At 35.4% G+C, this 13,620-nt stretch overlaps 1 long non-coding RNA gene across 4 annotated transcripts in view; it reads right to left on the bottom strand.

Annotated features, from left to right (window-relative positions):
* Positions 1–13,620, bottom strand: part of LOC143686350 (uncharacterized) — a 158,722-nt gene that overhangs the window by 59,494 nt on the left and 85,608 nt on the right. For all 4 annotated transcript variants that reach the window (XR_013177077.1, XR_013177078.1, XR_013177080.1 and 1 more), the window contains 2 exons: positions 4,113–4,236; positions 2,573–2,618 (listed from right to left, as the gene is read on the bottom strand). This is a non-coding gene — a long non-coding RNA (uncharacterized LOC143686350). The remainder of the gene's footprint in view (positions 1–2,572; positions 2,619–4,112; positions 4,237–13,620) is intronic.

Genomic DNA, 13,620 nt, shown 5'->3' with positions numbered 1-13,620 from the left:
ATTTGTTTTGGAAAAATTGCCTAACAGCAGAACATTAGAGATGGGCTATATTTAAAAAGGGAAATTGCTTTGATACCTGTTCTATTAATTCAATTACAAACTGAAGAATGAAGTGAATGCAAAGAAGACAATTTCAATAATAATTATGGCATTGGAAGCTGCATGATTTAGAAATTGATTAAATATTTGTGAAAAAATTAGGAGTTGGAAGGACAGAGGGGAGAAACATAATGAGTTTGAGGTGTCTGTGGAACATATCAAGTGGGAAATTTTAGCAGACAGACATATTTATCTAGAGATTGGAAGTATGGGGTGGTAGCAAAAAATTGGGACTTAATTCCTAATGTTAATTTGAATGTAAGAAGATTTATTAAAAGACTTGAACAGCATGAGAAGAATAGAGAACAAGATCAAGTTCCTCATTCTGTCTCTATAATGGTGAAAATAGCCCTCAAAATACTACCTCCTTTGATGGCTCTATGCTCAACAGATATGGAATCTATCTGTGCAATCTGCCTGCTGATCACTTCTTCCCATTCTTTTTATCCAGGGAAAACCATTCTGTACAAGGACTCTTAGCTAGCTTCCTGCTGAAGGTAGATCCATGTCCCAAGCCTTGGAAATAAGTTTTCGGAATTCTTCTGACCCTAGCATTGTTTCAGTGATGAAAAGAACCGAACTACCTCAATGTGAAGTCTCCATGAACCTTTTCAATCAGAGATATTGAGGAAGAAACACTTTTCCCACTGAAGTTGCCAAAAGGAAAAGATATTTTATTGTGTATTTTTGTTTCATATTTTATGGATCCTGTAGTACATGTTATTGGATTAATCATCATTTGTGATTTCTAACATATCCCCAAAATTGATCCATGCCAGTCTTATTTTATTTACTTGTTTGTTTTCTTTCTTTTTACCCTTTTTTTTTTTGCATGTTGTATGCTGGGGGGGTCACATTCCATTTTTTTCCATGTGAGTATCCCATTATTGCAGCACCATTTGTTGAAATTTTTTGTTTGGTTGGTTTTTAATTTGTTTGTTTGCTTGTTTGTTTGTTTGGGGAGTGTGTGGGCCGGGAATTGTTTTCTTTCTTTTTAAAAATTAGGTATTTATCACATGACAACACAAAACCCCAAATGAAAGATTTCTGGTCATTTCTTATTCCAAGTGAAATGAACAACCACGTACACTGCTCAAAGTTCCGATCAATGATAAAATTTTCCTTTAAAGATGTCCTAGAAAGGGACTGTGGGATTACAGCTGTGCAATTTTGGGTTATTCCTGCATATCATGTAGAACCACCTGGAAGCCAATTCCAAGTTTTTCTTTTCCTCAGGCAACTGGTACTAGGGAACTTCCCATATGGCCATAGTTCAGGCTGGTAGAGAGAGGATAACGTAAAAGAAGTGGGAGCCACGGGCATTTGGGCCATTTCCTCATGCAACTTATTTGTGTCTTCAGGACCTGCTTGAGCCTGATCTCATTTATATCACTCACATTTGATAATGTATCTGCTGTCAGGTATGACTCTGTGGCTTTGTGTGTCAGACAACACCCAATTCCTGATGGACAGTTCAAGTTGCATGGTCCTTGGTGGTCCATGGCTAAGCTTTCAGTCCCTATTAAGGCTGGGTAGCAGTCCAAAGCTGTTTCTCAAAAGAAGGATAGTTATCTTCAGAGAATAGCAGGATTCCAAAATCCTAAATGGCTGCACTGTGATTGATCTCTAAGAACCTGCCAAAGGCTCAAAATGGCATCTGTATCTGCCACTGACATTTCAAGCATCATTGGATTTTATCAGTTTACAATTTCCCAAATTTCCAGGAAAAAAATTAAGTCTTTGCAAACTGATTTATTAAATATGTTTCAGTATTGGGAGAATACAGATAATCAGAGATTCAACAGCGTTCTGGAAATCAACCTTTGCTTTAGGCAAATTCTGCACAAACCTAAGGATGGAACACAGGACTCTTCTAATCAATGAATGGTGCTCTAGGCAAGTTGAAAGCACAACTCCAAGTATCTATTTTTGTTCAGAAGTTACTTTGGCCTACAGTTGTTTGGGTACAGATGGTTTTCTTGGAGTGAAAATGTACATTTATTCCCCTTGTGCTTTATATTTTATTTTGCTTATGTAAGTAATGATTGACTAAGCATGATATCTACAATGAGCTAAAATTAATTATATGTAAATTAATCCAAGAACTAAATGAGAGATTTTGTATAAAATACTGTGTCTAAATTACCCTTTTTTACAAGTGAAATTTAATGACTTTTTAGTAACATTTTCCTTCAAGATCCTATTAGGGATAAATGTTTTAATGACAGAATTATTTTTTACCTTTGTGCATTGGTTTCAAGTACTGAATAATTGTCTATCTTTAAAGCTTATAATAGCAGAGAAACCCTGTGTACTCAGTATTCCTTATATAGAGAAGAAAATGATTATAAGAACCCCCAACTTTTTTCCCCTCCCAAATAACTAATTTATTTTTTAATGGGTTGCAGGTCTAATAGTATAATCATTTGGTTCCCTCAGTTAGTAGGTTATATATTAGTTAGATTCACATTACCTATTTTCTTTCCAGCCTTGCTTTGTCCACATTGCAATTTATCAAACTAAAAAAAAAAAAAAATTAAAAAAAACGACAACTTAGGTTCCAGTCATCTTTAATCCTTAACTATATTATGCTCTGAAATATTAGAAAAATGTTACACATTTCTGTGAGCTGATAAATTGCTCCCAAAACCTAACACCAAGGAGTAGCCAGGTCAGAGACTATTTATTTCATGTGATATTAATGTGGCTTTTGTGAAGACATCTCCATTTTGTACTTTCTCTAGGCCATTTTCATTTTACTTATGGTTCTGTATAGATAAGCACCACCTTAGAAGCCCGAGAAATGAGAGATTTTTACAGAATTAGCAACAAAGGAATACGTGCGTGCGTGCACACACACACACACACACACACACACACACACACGCAAGAATCCTCAAGGGAAATCTTTCTGTGCATAGCAAACAAGGAATTAAAGAATGTAGCTGCATAATTTAAGCAGAAGCAAATCACTGGAAAACATAGCCACAAATAATTTCTGGCTAAGACTTCCCCTCTAAACATAAATCATATTATTATTATTATTATTATTATTATTGGTTTCTGTAAGAAATAAAACATTACAATTGTTTTCAACCTTCTTTTTAGTAGTATCTCCTGCTATTTGCTTCTACTTAGTTTCCATTTAAATAGTTTGGATCTTTTCATCTATATAGAACAGTGCATGTTGATCAAAATTTAAATTCATAATACTAACCAAGAAGAAAGAAAAATTCTTATTTAACAAGTTGCCCTATTAACTCAGAGTTTACCCAGGTGTTTTCCATTCTTTTTTAAAATACATCAGTCAAGGACTATATGATATTTATCTTAAATGCTATAAAATCTTCAGATTTGTAAACTTCGAGAAATAAGTTAATATTCCAAATGTACAATTTAAAAAAAAATTTAGTCAAAATTCAAGTGTTTTTCCACACTTGGATCCTCCTCCTCTTTTTCCAGGTTATAAACCTAAACAAGAATACAGCCATTCTGCATTCTAATACTAAAACATTAGTGTTTTTAGGTCAAAACTAATGATATTTGAAGCTTTCATTATGGCTGCCTTCATAAATTTTACCACCATTTAAAAAAATCACTTCACCTATCTATATTTGTTTTGATAGTAAAAGGTGTTGAAGTGGATTAAGTGGACTGGTTTTCTTTTGCCAGGTTCTAGCCACTCAGACCATAAAAATACAGCCATATTAAACTTTCTAGCTTGATAAAACTGCAATAGATCTGAATTTTGATTCTAAGAATAAAATGACTTCACCTTTATTTATTTTACCCATAGAATGAATCATCCATGTTAAACTGCCTTTTGAGCATAGACAGTGGAATAAAGCATGCCTGATTAATTCTCTTTTTTATCTTGCTAAGATGTTATTGAGTTAATTGAACCTCACTTAATTCATCTTAAAAGGGAACCAATAAATTCTACCTCAAATAACTTTGGAATAATGTATTTTAAACCCCCAGCATTTAAGAGCTATTCAATATCTATTAGTTACCTCTTATGTGTCAAACTTTGCTAAAAATCCAATATTATAAGCAATTAAACAATTCAGGCTGCAGATGAGATGTCTGGAACATTCTTTGTGGATCTCTAGGTCCTTTCTTCACTCATTAAACACCCTGTTTGTGACAGAGAATAACAGATGAATATCTCTAAGCGAGGTTTTCAGTGACCTTACAGAGTGGGGAGCATTTAGTTCTGAAACACCTCTATTTTTAGCCCTGGTGGTCATGTAGAGTACAAACTTTCTCCAGGATGACCTCTTCTCAAAATCCATGGCTCATATTTATGCTCATGTACCATAAGAAATTTTAAACCAGGAACTTCCTGCTGAGAACAATCTATAGACAAAGACTTACCTTCTAGCAAATAGCATTATTCTACTTAACTAAGAATTCGGTTATCAGTGTATTACAGGGCTATTCAAACAGAGCCCTGCTTTCCCTCTTCGTAGACTTCACCCCCGCTCCCATAATTGGGAGAGAAATGGATCAGTCTCACTGCATTAATGTCTTCCTCCTCATTCTGACACCTGTCAATATCACCTCATGACATATTTTTCTAATGCATTTTCATTTGACTTACAACAGCTATTACAATATCTTACACAAAAGAATAAGCCTATATTCCAGTCTCTAGGATTTGAACACCTAATGGGGAGTAAGAATTTCCTCAGCATAGATATCAATTGTGCCCACATTCTTTCCAACTACATTATTTCCAAGTCCTTTTGTTTGGCTATACGTTTACCAGCTCATTTACTCCTTTTTTCTCAACCATACATTTTTATGTGATTCTTTTCATACAGGTTGAAGGAGGCATTTAATTGAGTGCGTAATTTCATTAAGAGCAAATTCATTTCTTTTATTGGTCAGTCAGCTTCCATAAGTATTACACAAACAGGGGCTGCCCAGAGCTTCACAATATTTTCTCCTCTTGGCCCCTTCTTTAGAACTTATAGGGAAATGAGGAAGATAATAAATAATAATAATGTCACTATGCACCATTATAAGTACTGTTAAAAAAATAAAACACTGACATGATATGATGTGACTGAGAGACAGGAGAGCTTTTATGAGTGATTTATGTGCTGGGACATATTTGTTTGGAAAGAAATATGCTGGAGCATAAGACAAGCAGGTTCCAAAAAGAGGGAAAGCGTGTGGCATGTGAGGGAATGTGTGAAGAACAAAAGAAAGAGTAGTTAATGAAGCAAACCAGGTGGAGAAGCTTTAAGCTAGTAATCAGAGAAGTAAACAAAAGTCAGTTTGGGGAATTTTGACTTGAAGTTTGGTAGGGGTCAAGAGTAGAACTGAATTCTGCCTTTGACACTTTAAGCTGCAGGGTGGAATGATCTGATTTCATTTTCAAAGATCATTCTGAGCATTCTTTTGAGAATAAACTCAGGAAAGGCATGATTAGAAGCAGGAAAACTTGTTAGGAAATGAGCATATTTCAAGAAAAAAAATAGCAAAAGTTGGGTGTTCCAGAATCAAAAACATGATGGGGGGGGGGGGGGGCGGGACAGGGGAAGGCATGCCAGAATGTTTTAACTGAATATTACTGGGAAAGAGATGATTGAATGGTTTGTCAAGGACACAGTATCAACACTACATTGTAAGACATCAACATTATGTGTACACTAATATACTTGCATTTCACTTAGACATTTTGGAGGAGCTATGGATGCATTTTGAATTATTTATCTTGTTTGAAAACAATATTACTTCTACAACCCATATTGTCTTAGATTTTTCTTTTTCTTTTTCTGCAGTATGCCTTTGAAAATTACTTAAATACCAAGTGGTTCAATGCTAACACTTCATCTTTTATTGGAAGGAATTAAATATATTATTGGTTTTCTCCAGAGTGAATTGCAGTGAACACTTGGCTCAAAAAAAAAATAGTGACAGAAGAGCTTCTGGTTAATTCTTTCTTTATTCCTTGTTGCTTGGCTCCACAAGCTACTTTTAAAGTCGAATTTAATGAAAAACTACTGCTGTATTATGCTCCATTCATGCCAAAATACAATTGAAATTCCTTTGATTCAAGAGAACTAAATAAGAAAAGCTATTTAGTTTAAGAATATAGTATTACTTTGGAATGGAATAAATGCATGATTACTGTAACTTCTTCCACACTGAATAACCTGGCAATTACTTGGAAATCGCATCTTTTGGCACAACCTCCTCCTCTTGGAAATTCAATTATTCATTTCTACACCTGCAGTTCAGAGGAGACACAAACTCTGATAAACAGAAGACAGTCTGGGATGGCATGTTCACTCCTATTTGTTTGTAATGGTCTCAGAGATGAGAATAATTAACCTAAAAGAAGAGACTAAATGTTGAATATTGGAAATCTCCACTACTACCTTTTAAAAAAATATATTAGCATTTACACTTATGGAGGAGACTAAAAATAATTTTCAATCCCACTCACACGGGTAACACATATCCCAAACTTCATTTTTTTCCAGATCCACAAGCACTAATTGTTAATTAGTTTAAAAGCAAATAGGAGGGAGAAAACGTCCTCAAATTGATGAGTGTTTTAAATATGTATAACTCTACAGAAGCAATGAAAACTTTTATTTAGGGATTTGCCTCTGTTACTACCTCTATTTAAAACTAAATTCCAAAATCAGTATGTACTATTAACAGTGATTCATATTGAAATATTAAAAATAAATAATAAAGTCACAGCCTCTTCCTATAATATCTTAATAGCTTGTGCTACTAAGAGAGTAGATATTTTAATATGAGAATAACAAGATTAATTCTGCATGAGAAATGGGGGTCCTTACCTAATTTATGGGTAGTGTTAGAGATTAACTCCACAAAATAGATTGAGAATTTACAGATCATATAGAATCTAGGAGTAAAAGAGTAGAGAGAAAGAGTGAGAGAGACTTCAAGATGTTGGAAGATGAATATGGAACTTCAGAATTGGTTAGTCATTGAGAAATCTCTGAAGGTAATATTTCAGAAGGATTTCCAACAACATAAATATTTGTTGTTGCAAATACTTGCAACTAAAACTACACTATGCAGCATAGATATGAAACATCTCCTCCACCACGTACAAGCCTTTAATAAAGTTTTACTATATGTAAGCCACTTAGATTTAGATTTCTTATGATAATATTAGGCTAGGGTAGGGAATAAATGGGAAATTAAACAGAAGGTAGTTTGGAATTACATGTACCCAGGAAATCATGTTCTTAAAGTAATCCATACTTGCCAGTGTAAACCTATTGTAGGTAGGATCTTTTGATAAATTACTTCAGTTAAGGCATGGCCCAGGGTGGGTCTTAATCCTCTTACTGGAATCCTTTATAAGAGAATGAAATGCAGACAAAGGGAGAGAGAGCCACAGCAGCGAGAAGCTGAATGGAATGAAAATCAGAAAAAAAAGGGAGAGGACAGCAGACAGTGCCATGTGCTTTTTACATGGCAGAGGAGTCAAGAATCACTAGCAGGAATCTTTAGGAAGAACACATCAACTTCATGATGCCTTGATTTGGACATTTTTCTTAGCTCTAAAGCATTAAGCTAGTAAATTTCCATTGTTGAGCCACTCAGTTCATGGTATCTGCTTTGAGCACCCTAGCAAGCTAAACCTACAGGTAAGGCAGATTTATTTCTGAATTTGAAATAGTAACATATAGAAATAAAGAACAAACACAAGGTAAGAGAAAAGAGGAAAATAATTCAGAAAATTTAAGTGATTTAAGGTAGAGCTGACTTTAAGGACAAAAGCCTTCCAAAATTATCCAGAATAAATAATTTTAAGGGAATTAATGTCAGTTGAAATATAGGTTAAACTTTCAATTATATAAAGGTGATAACATTTGTGCTGGTTTTGAACTGTTATGTACCCCAGAACACCCATTTTCTTCTAACCCAATCTTGTGGATGCAGACCTATTCTGGGTAGGACCTTTTTGTTTAGGTTGTTTCCTTGGAGATGTGACCCACCTAATTCAAGGTAGGTTTAACCCTTTACTCAAGTCTTTTATGAGAGGACACAGAGAGCTCAGGCTCAGAGACGCTTGAAGACAGAGAAAGAAAATGCCCTGGGAGAAACAAAGAGAGAAAGAAATGCCCAGAAATATTTTGGAAACAACCATTAAAACCAGAAGCCAGGAGAGAAGGACGAGGATAAGTTGCCATGTACCTTCCCATGTGACAGAGGAATCCCAGATGCCATCGGCCTTTCTTCAGTGAAGTTATCTTCTTGTTGATGCCTTAGCTTGGGCATTTTTCTGGTCTTAGAACTGTACATTTGTAACCTAATACATCCCCCTTGAAAAAGTCAATCCATTTCTAGAATATTGCATTCTGGCAGCATTAGCAAATTGAAGCACATGCAATGTTTGCAATATTGAATAAATACTATCTGTATATGAGGCAATGAGCTAAGGACTTTACATAGATTATCTTCTTTGACTTTCACAAAAACATATGAAGTCAACAATAATGTTTTTTGAGGTTTTACTGAGAAGAAATTAAGGCAAATTATGTTAAAGACAAGATAGGACAAAAGTAAAATGATGGGAAAATATAAACTGTGCAAACATTAATAAAAACAACCTGGAGTGATTATATTAATATCAGATTAAGTGGAATGCAGAACAGCAATATTATCAGGAATAAAGGAGGACATTCATAATGATGCATTCAGTTCTCAGCAAAGATATAACAAAATTAAGTATCTATTCACCTAAAAATAGCTTCAAAATACATGAAGTAAAATTTAATAGAACAGAAGCAGAAGTTGGCAAATCCACAACAATAGTTGGAGACTTCAGCATACTTGTCTCAGCATAAGCAGACAGAAAATCAATAAGGCTACAGAAGGTCTGGGCAATACTATCACCCTAATTGACATTTTGAGAACACTGAAGATAAGCAAGGAGATGTAAATATATTTGTTAAAGTAAATAGCTTTGGAGGCTGGCACCTCTCCCCCGTGGGTCAGGCTGGTTCCCTGAGGGAAAAAGAAACAGACTTTATTAGTAGCAAGGGCTTAGCTCAACCAAGCTCCAATTGTGAATTAATTAACAAATTCTGACTATTGAAAGCAGGCCCTGAGCACAGATAAACCTGGAATAAGCACTAAAGGAATCAAGAGGTTTTGCCCCCATAGAGAGAGGGCAGGGATGATGGAAAACAAACAAGCAAACAGTGGCTTTTTGAGTAGGACAACAGAAAATCCTGGAAAAGGGATGGACTCCAAGAAAAGAGGGCACATAGAGCCTGGGGACACATAGACTCACATAACAACTTAAACTCTTGATTGGCAACACCAGGGAGTAGGGATCTGACTCCAAAAAAGGCTTTTTCCTTTTTTATTTTACTTCTTAATGGCTCATTATATCAAAGTGCAAGCACTCTCAGTCTCACCCACTGCCCCAGAGAAGGGCAGAAGTAAGACATGTCTGAAAGATAAAGTAAGGCATGTCTGAGAAATAAAGTAACTAGTCAGGTGAAAAGGGTTAGTTCCCTAAAGGGCTTATCTTCTAAAAGAAAAGGGAGGGGCAGGGCCCACTTCAAGTGGAAGCCCTCCTTAAAGGAATTCAGGCCCCAGGGGCTGGCAAACTGAAACAATAAAACCCTACCTACTACCTCAGCCTCTGTCTCATCTGCAACATTGGCAGGGGGAGACTGCTGAAATTAAAGGCACCACATGACTATATGCTAGTGGGTAAATGTGGGCTGACAAACACCACACTCTAAGCAGGATAGAAAAAGACCAGAATCTGGAGACTTACTAGGAAAGTCTGACAACCTACTGGGTTTCACCCTCAAGGAAAACTGATGCTGGCTATCCTTTCCTCCTGATATATGGGCCTGTTGGATCCGGGAAATTTTGAATGAGGTTAGTCATATCTGATGATATCCTCCTCAAAAAAATGCTTCATATACACAGGGCAAGAAACAGAAAAAACAAGAACTGAAAAATTCTGATCAGTTAAACAGAATCTATGCCAGAGGTCTAGAATAAGCTGAACGGAATATGAAAGAACAGATAGAGAACAAAGCCACCCAGCAAGAAAACCCTAGTAAAAGAGTGAAAACAACTTCCAGATCAAACTAATTAAGGAAATCAAATGACTAGACAACTGCAAAAAATAACTTTTAGTAGGAAAATTGAAGATATGGCCCAGTCAAAGGAACAAACCAACACTTCAAATGAGATACAAGAGTTGAAACAACTAATTCAGGATGTTAGACAGACATGCAAAATCCATCAAAAATAAAATCAATGAATTAAGGGAGAATATAAAGAAGACATTGGGCAAACATAAAGAAAACTTGAAAGTTTGAAAAAATGAACTGCAGAACTTATGGGAATGAAAGGAACAATAGAAGAGATGAAATAAAAGAACAATGGAGAACTACAACAATAGATTTTAAGGGGCAGAAAAAGGATTTGTGAACTAGAGGACAGGACATCTGAAATATGAAAAACATAAGAAAATATAGGGAAAAGAGTTGAAAAATATGAGCAGGGTCCTAGGGAATGGAACGACAACATGAAGCACATGAATATACTTGTGGTGGGTGTCCCAGAGAGAGAAGAGAAGGGAAAAGGAGAAAGACTAATTGAGGACACTATGTATTAACAAAAGAACAAGTCAACAAGAAGACATAACAATCATAAATATTTAGGTACCAAGCCAGAGTGCTCCAAAATACATGAGGCAAACACTGACAATACTGAAAGGAGAAGTAAACACCTCTACCATAATGATTGGAGACATTAATTCCCCACTCTTATCAATGGATAGAGCATCTAGATAGAGGATCAATAAGGAAACAGAGATTTTGAATAATATGATAAGTGAACTAGACTTAACAAACATTTACAAAACATTACAACCCTCAACAGCAGGATGCACACTTTCTCAAGTGCTCATGGATCGTTCTCAAGGATAGACCATATGCTGGGTCACAAAGCAAGTCCCAAAAAACTTAAAAAGATTGAAATTTTACAAAGCACTTCCTTGTATCACAATGGAATGAAGTTGGAAATCAATGAGGCAGAGGGCCAGAAAATTCACAAATATATGGAGGCTAAACAACACACTCTTAAACAATCAGTAAGTCAAGGAGGAATTACAAGAGAAATCAGCAAATGAAAATGAAACCACAACACATCAAAATTTATGAGATGCAGCTAAGGCCGTGCTGAGAGGGAAATTTATTGCTCTGAATGCCTACATTAAAAAAGAAGAAAGTATAAAAATTGAGGAATTAAAGGTTCACTTGGAATAACTAGAGATAGAACCACAAACTAACTGCAAAGAAAAAAAAAGGAAAGAAAAAACACAGATTAGAGCAGAAATAAATGAAATTGAGAATATGAAAACAATTGAGAAAATTGTGATGAGTTATCTGAGGAGGAAATCAAGAAAAAAATCCATTTATAATAGCAACCAAAAGAATAAACTATTTAGGAATAAATTTAAGCAATGATACAAAAGACCTATACCAGAAAATTATAAGAAATTGCTAAAAGAAATCATGGAAGACCTAAATAAATTGAAGGGCATACAATGTTCATGGATTAGAAGCTTAAATAGAGTTAAGATGTCAATTCACCCCAATTGACTTAAAGATTCAATGTAATACCAATTAAAATCCCAACAACTTACTTTGTAGAAATAGAAAAAATCAATCACCAGATTTATTTGGTAAGCAAGGTGCCCTGAATAGCTAATAATATCTTGAGAAAGAAAAATGAAGCGGGAGGTCTCACACTACCTGACATAAAGCACAAGCATTAAATAAATAAATGGGATTTCCTCAAAATTAAACACTTTTGTACATCAAAGAACTTTGTCAGGAAAGTAAAATGGCAGACTACACAATGTGAGATAATATTTGGAAACCACATATGAGTTAAAGGTTTAGGATCTAGAATATATAAGGAAATTCTTCAACTCAATAACAAAAAGACAAACAACCCAAGTAAAAAATAGGCAAAAGACATCAATAGACACTTTTCAAAATGGCTAAAAGGCACATGAAAGATGCTCAACTTCACTGCCTATTAGAGAAATGCAAATCAAAACCACAATGAGATACCATCTCACACCCACTAGAATGACCATTATAAACAAAAACAAAAACAAAAAACAGGAAATTACAAGTGCTGGAGTGGAGAAAGATACACACTTATCCCCTATTGGTGGGAATGTAAAATGATGCAACTGCTCTGGAAGGCAGTTTGGCAGTTCCACAGGAAACTAAGTGTAGAATTGCCATATGACCCAGCAATCATCCCATTACTAGGTATATATTCAGAATATTGGAAGAAAAGGACACAAACTGATATTGACACATCGATGTTGACAGCAATGTGATTTATGATTGCCAAGAGATGAAAACAGTCCAAATGTTTATCAACTGCCAAGTGGCTAAACAGGCTATTGTATACATACAATGAAATGCTATGCAGCTGTAAGATAGAATAAAGTCATGAAGCATGTAGCAATGTGGATGAACCTTGAAGACATTATGCTGAGTGAAATTGGTAGCAACAAAAGGACAAATACTGTATGGTTTCACTAATATGCACTAATATTAATAAGTTGTTAAAGTTAAAACACAGTTTATTGGGTAATAAAAAGAGGGTCAGCATTGGGCATTTGGTGCTGAAGGAATATAGATTGTGCAACAGGACTGATTGTAAAAATTCAGAAATGAATAGCACAACCTGATGATAATACAATAATTAAGTATACTTGATGAAGCTGAATGTGTGTATGGTTGAGGGAGAAGGACTGGAGGCATGTATGAAACCAGAAGGAAAGATAGAAGATAAAGGCAGAGATGGTATAATGTAAGAATGCCTAGAGTGGGCAATGATGGTGATTAAATGTACAAATACAAAAATGTTTTTTCATGAAGAACAAATGAATGCCAACATTGCAAGGTCTTGAAAACAGGTGGTATACAGGAAAAAATATAATCAGTGCAAGCTAGGGTCTATAGTCACAGTAACAGTAATATGCTTTCATTGAATGTCAACAAGCAGAGGACATAGGGGAGGAGCATAGATTCTTTGTGGAAGTAAAGGAAATATCTTCATATAGATTAAGGAGTCTAAGGCATGTCTATTCACTTAGGTTAGATTGCATGATATGTGAATAAAATTGTTTAAAAATGAAAAGAGAGAAACAGGCACTTGAGAAAATGTGGAGCAAGAGATGTACCTATTTACAGTCGCTAGGAAAGCTGAAAGGTGTAGCCCCTGTGGAGGGCAGTGTGGTGGTTCCACAGGAGACTAAGGATGGGGTTGCCTTATGATCCTTCAACCCCTTTGCTAGATATATACCTGGAGGAACAAATGAATGGACATTTGCACACTGGTGTTTTGGCAGCAGTGTTTGTGATTTGCAATAGATGAGGTGGCCTAAGGGTACAATGACTGAGGAACAGAAGGTGAACTGTGTGCTTACATAAAATTGTCTACTTAGTGGTTGCAAGAAGG

Source organism: Tamandua tetradactyla, chromosome 6, assembly GCF_023851605.1.
Source record: "Tamandua tetradactyla isolate mTamTet1 chromosome 6, mTamTet1.pri, whole genome shotgun sequence".
Taxonomy (NCBI): Eukaryota; Metazoa; Chordata; class Mammalia; order Pilosa; family Myrmecophagidae; genus Tamandua; species Tamandua tetradactyla.
Note: the sequence above shows the minus strand (reverse complement) of the source record. Positions and strands in the feature narration are given on the sequence as shown.